The 6,007-nt window shown below is 43.3% G+C and overlaps 1 protein-coding gene across 2 annotated transcripts in view; it reads right to left on the bottom strand.

Annotated features, from left to right (window-relative positions):
* LOC137094726 (mitochondrial import inner membrane translocase subunit TIM16-like) overlaps positions 1-6,007 on the bottom strand; it is an 80,245-nt gene that overhangs the window by 46,740 nt on the left and 27,498 nt on the right. The gene's annotated exons all lie outside the window — the stretch shown is intronic.

Genomic DNA, 6,007 nt, shown 5'->3' with positions numbered 1-6,007 from the left:
AGCCCCCTTCTTCCTTTGCCATTTAGATGTGGAAGAGGCTCCCTTTGGTGTCCAATGCCCCTCCCATTCAGCCTGCTATGGGGCAAGGAGAAAAGGGGTCCCCTTTCTATGTTCTCTGGAGGAAAGAAGGAAGGAAAGGGTGAATTTCAGTGCAAGAACAGTCCTTGGGGTCTGCTCTGAGTTTTTCATGAGAAAAAGTGGGATACCAATAACAACTATAATAATAGGCGATCAATAATAATTGCAATATAATAATAACAATACGTCATTAGAATCAGTTAATAGCAATATAATCATAATAGGTGGTTAATAATAAAAATGCCAAAAATAGCAATATATTATTATTATTATTATTATTGGTCCATAAAAGCAACAACATAATAATAATAGTTATAATAATAATAATAATAGGTGGTCAATAATAATAATAATGCCAATAACAGCAATATAGTGTTGTTGTTGTTGTTATTATTATTACTACTACTACTACTAACTTTATTTGTACCCCGCTAACATCTCCCGAAGGACTCGGTGAGGCTTACAAAGGCCAAGGCCCTCAATAAAACAACAGCATAACAAATACAACAATAAAACTTGTTATTAGGTGTCCATAACAGCAATAACAATATAATAATAATAATAATAATAATAATAGGTCAATAATAACAATAAAATAATAATAGTAAAAAGAAGTCAATAACAGCAATAATAATAATAATAATAATAATAATAATAATAATGGGGGGAAGGAGGAGGAGGAGTGGGAGTGGCACCCCTGGTCTTGGCCATGCCTGTGACCCCCAGCTCCAAAGCCAGAACAGCAAAAAAAAACCTGACCCTGAATTTTGCCCTCAAAACCAAGCACATTTTGCAGTAAGACCAAACAAGTGAGGATGTGCAAAGCCTCCTTCCAGGCCAGGAACCCTCCCTTATGCAAAGGGGTGGCCTTTGCATGAAACCTACCTAAAGAACTGTCTCTTCTAGCAGAAGGCCAACCCAATCAGTTTAAATCATGGTGGCACAATGGGTTAAACCCTTGTGCTGGTAGGACTGCTGACTGAAAGGTCCGTGGTTCAAATCCAGGGAGCGGGGATGAGCTCCCTTCTGTCAGCTCCAACTTCTCAAGTGAGGATATGAGAGAAGTCTCCCACAGGATGGTAAAACACTCAAGCGTCCCCTGCACAATGTCCTTGCAGACGACCAAGTCACTCTCACCAGAAGCAACTTGTGGTTTCTCAAGTCTCTCCTGACACACACAAAAATGAATTTAAAATTACGTCTTGTGTTTTCGTCTTTGTTCTGTGTACTTTAATATGTTATTTTATAGAAATATGTTTTAATATGTGTATTTTACAGAATGTTTAAGATGTTTATATGTTTTAGCTGATGTTGTAACCCCGAGCCATGAGGAGAGGTGGGGAAGGAAGGTCGTTGTTGTTGTTGTTATACTATGCAACACAATTTTTGTTCCTGAGTTATAAATGTCATTTCCTAATTGGTTCTATCATAAAAACATGGGAAAAGTTGATTCCATTGCAAAAACTTTGTTTGTGCAGGAGGAACATCCTGCAGCACATTTTGCTCTAGCACTTCAATGAGTCTCAACCAATTCTCCTTAGTTTGTGGCAGCCACAAAAATGAAGTTTCTGGAGTAGAACAACTACTTTCAAGGTACGGACCGCATGATTAAACAGAAAATAACACTTTCAAACCAAAAACAGAAACTTTTTCAAATTTTGTTAACATAGTGTTATTTTCGAGGAGTCCCATAAGTGGGAGAGTTGGGTGGGATCTGGAGGGAGCCTGATGGTAAGGGCCCAAAGGACAGGGCCTGGAGGAGGGGACTTTCTGTGGGTCTGACTCACTCTCCTTGCTTCTCCCACGCAGCGAAGCTGGGCCAAAAAGGGGGCAGGAAAAACCCTACAAGAGACCCCTTGAAAGTGCACCCCAGCTTCCCCACAGAGACCCCCAACTCAGCACCTTGGTTGTCTGGAGAGGGGGCTTTGGCAGGGCCCCATTGGGAGCCCTGTTGACACAGCTGTCTCCCATCAAGTGCCTTCAACACCCCCCCCCCCCCCCAAGGGCGGGTGCGCGCACTCAGCCAGCGGCACATGGATCCCATTAAGAGGGCTTCCAGGCCTCGGATTACAGCACCGTTGGCCTTGGCCCCACCTGGAAGCAGTCTTCCTTTTGGAGACTGAAATGCCTTTTGCAGCTCCAGCCGTCTCCAATCCTAAACAGCACAAAATGGGCCCATTAGAAGAAAGGATTCGCTAGAGAAGACCGTGATGCTTGGAAAGAGAGAAGAGCCCATGATGCTTGGAAAGAAGGCACAGGAAAAAAGGAAAAACCCTTCCAGATGAATGGACTCCATCAAGGAAATCCATCTGCCCCAACTTTGCAAGGCCTGGGTTGAGAGTAAGGTGGGTTGGAAGTCCCTCGTTAATACAATCAAGGTGTTTTCTAATGAGGATTTAATTACACAACATAACAGGCATGGGCATACTTCAGCCTGCCAGCTTTTTTGGACTTCAACTCCCACAATTCCTAACAGCCTCAGACACATTTCAAGGCTCCCTATCATAGAGTCATGGCAGCTGAAATGGTATCAAACTGCATCAATTTTACAGTGTAGATGCCTTCCAGAAGGCTACCCATGGCTTTATGTGTATTTGGATTGCCAGAATCTGAGTCCAACTTGCCCAAAAGGTAATAAACAAAGACTCCCCAAAAATATGCATTGAGATGAAGGAAGCAAAGGACCTTCATCTGTTTCTTTGCTTATGAAAGGAAAAGACAGGATTCAAGACCTCTTTAAGAATCCCGTAATGCATTCGTGCATTACATCCTGGGAAGGCTTGCAGAAAACACACTTTTCTCTGGACAAGAAGCGGAGATCGGCCCAAATTATATATCCCACCCTCCCACCTCAAAGTCTGAAAAGCCCTTGGAAAATGCACAAAAAAGCCCTAGTAAATCTTGCTTAGAGCAAAGAATGGTTTCAATTACTGTTTCCGTGCAAATGAGGAGGAAACAAAGAGTCACATCCCCGCTTTTGCAAGATGGAGAGGCAACGAACATGGTTGGATTGTTTATTGTGTTGCATTGTTTTCAGCACGGTTCAAAGGCAACATAATAATAATAATAATAATAATAATAAGAGCAGTGATGTGACTTAAAAGGAGTCTCTTCTGCTGAACTTATTATTATTATTATTATTATTATTATTATTATTATTATACTATTTTATTATTATTTTATTTGACCAGCTACAAGTCAAAGGACATTTAATATAATGCCCAAGTTTTTAAACTTTGTGGGGTTTTTTTAAAAAAAATACAACTATACCCTTGGTTCGCTTCTATACTATAAATAAATATGCTAAACTGATAATTTTTTTCGTGTCAGGAGTGACTTGAAAAATTGCAAGTTGCTTCTGGTGCGAGAGAACTGGCCTTCTGCAAGGACGTTGCCCGGGAGACGCCCAGATGTTTTATCATCCTGTGGGAGGCTTCTCTCATGTCCCTACATGAGAAGCTGGAGCTGACAGACGGGATCTCACCCCACTCTCTGGATTTGAACCAACCTTTCAGTCAGCAGTCTTGCCAGCACAAGGGTTTGACCCATTGTGTCATTGAGGGCTCCTAATAATAATAATAATAAACAGTGCTATGGCTTAAAAGCAGGGTATCTTCCACAAAACTAATGACAACAACCACAACAACAACAACAATGCTGCTAAGGAGTAAAAGTGGGGTCTCGTCCCCAAAACAACAGTAATAATGCTGCTATGGAGTAACCGTGGGGTCTCTTCCCCAAAACTACTGAAGTAGATCAATGCCAGGGAGTGTTTTTGGCCCCTCGTTTCTTATAGTCAATTGAAGAAGGTGGGCAGCCAGGCCGACTGACCCCTTGAATGGCTCCATTGTCCTCCTCCCAACAGACTGTTCACATTAACGTCCCAAATTCCTCTGAAAACCGGCGACCGCCGAGCAAATATTTTCCTTATGAGCCACGTGTGCATTTTCCAACCGCAGTAGCAGCAGCAGCAGCAAAAGGAAGAGATGAAAAGTCTCCCATTTCAAGGAAGGGAAAGAAGGAGGGGAAGCAGGGTGGCTGCAAGGAGCTCCCACAGAACGACGGCCCTGCAAGGCAGGCAAGACAGAAGCCATGGGACTCAAATGGCAAGGAAGAAGGTCCCAATGAAGCATCAATGAAACATCCACGAAACTGGGGATGGACTAGATGCCCTTTTGGCTCCCATCCAATCTGTATGATCCTTTTATCCCTTCCACGTTGTATGATTTTGGAAGTGACAGTCCAAAAATAGTGGGGGCACCTTTTCCCTCTTCATTGAAAGCCTTGAAATGGAAGGTCTTTACATTGGGATGCTTTAACACACCAAAGGGTTGGTCTAGACCAGTCCTGGATAAGCCTGGGCTCTCCCTCCAGGTGTTTTGGACTTCAACTCCCACAATTCCTAACAACCTCAGGCCCCTTCCTTTTCCCCCTCAGCCGCTTAAGCGGCTGAGGAGGAAAAGGAAAGGGCCTGAGGCTGGGGATCCCTTCCAATTTGTACAATTTTTTTCTCTCCCAATCTGTACGATTTTGGAAGTGACGGTCCAAAAAGGCATTTTTTTTCCTTCCCCATCAAAGGTCTTTACACTGGGATGCTTTAACATGCCAAGGGATTGGTCTAGATGACCTCTGGGGTCCCTATCAATCTGTATGACCCTTTTCTCCTTTCCCATTTGTAGGCCTTTGGAAGTCCAAAAAGGGCACCTTTTCCCCTTTACGTCCAAGGAAGGTAGATGCTTTAGCATGGCAAGAGGGCTGGACTAGATGGCCTCGGTGGTCCCCTCCCAATAATATGACTTTCTTGCCCCATCCAGAAAAAAAGGGAAAAGAGGGAGGGTGAGGTGGCGGCTTCAACTTCTGGGAAAAGGAGAAAGGAACCACAGACAAAAAGAGAGAGAGACAGACCGCAGCCTCTGATGATGATGAGGAGCTTATTTAAGCTCCTTCCCAAAATACCAAAGCGCCACGGAGTCATGGCCCAGTGGAGACCTTGGAAGGGAGAGGCCCAAGAAAGAAAGAAAGAAAGAAAGAAAGAAAGAAAGAAAGAAGGAAGGAAGGAAGGAAGGAAGGAAGGAAGGAAGGAAAGAAAGAAAGAAAGAGAGAGAGGTCTGCGGGCGGCTGAGTCAGGGTTGGGAAGGAGGGCAGGAAACTCCCCACAAAACCCCCTTCGCTCCCCAAAATGCTGGCAAACGGAGCAAGGCCAAGGGAGGCCTAGCCAGGGATCTCCGCCAAGGAAAAGGCAGCATTCAGAACCTCTTGAAGGATCCCTACACATTTGTGCATTAAATCCCAAGAAGCCTTGCAAAAAAACACACTCTTCTCCAGGCAAGAAGCAGAGATCTGCCCAAGTTATCTTTCACCCCCACAAAAGTCTGAAAAGCCCTTGGAAAATGCACAAAAAAGCCCTAATAAATCTTGCTTAGAGAACAGAGCATGGTTTCAATTATTGTTTCTGTGCAAACGAGGTGGAAACAAAGAAACGAGGAGGAAACATCCCTGCTTTTGCAAGACGGAAAGGCAGTGAACAGGGTTGGTTTGTTTATTGTATGGCATTGTTTTTAGCATGGTTCAAAAATGACATAATCTTATTATTATTATTATTATTAAAACTTGGGAAGTGTCCAACGTGTAATCCAATACAACAACCAGCATAGTGATCTTGTTTGCTGTGTACTAATCTTGTTCTGTTTCTAATAATAATAATAATCATCATCATCATCATCATCAATTGATTTAACTGCAAAGACTCCGACACAAGCCAGTCAAGTGGGTCCCAGTGGTGATGGGCACACTGGGTGCAGTGCCCAAAGACCTTGGCCTGTACTTAAAAACAAACATTGCTGACAAAATTACCATCTGTCAGCTGCAAAAAGCCACCCTAATTGGATCTGCATGCATTATTCACCAATACAGTCCTACACATTTGGGA

This window comes from Anolis sagrei, chromosome X, assembly GCF_037176765.1.
Source record: "Anolis sagrei isolate rAnoSag1 chromosome X, rAnoSag1.mat, whole genome shotgun sequence".
Lineage (NCBI taxonomy): Eukaryota > Metazoa > Chordata > Lepidosauria > Squamata > Dactyloidae > Anolis > Anolis sagrei.
The sequence above is the reverse complement of the archived record's forward strand: the minus strand, read 5'-3'. Positions and strand labels throughout refer to the sequence as shown.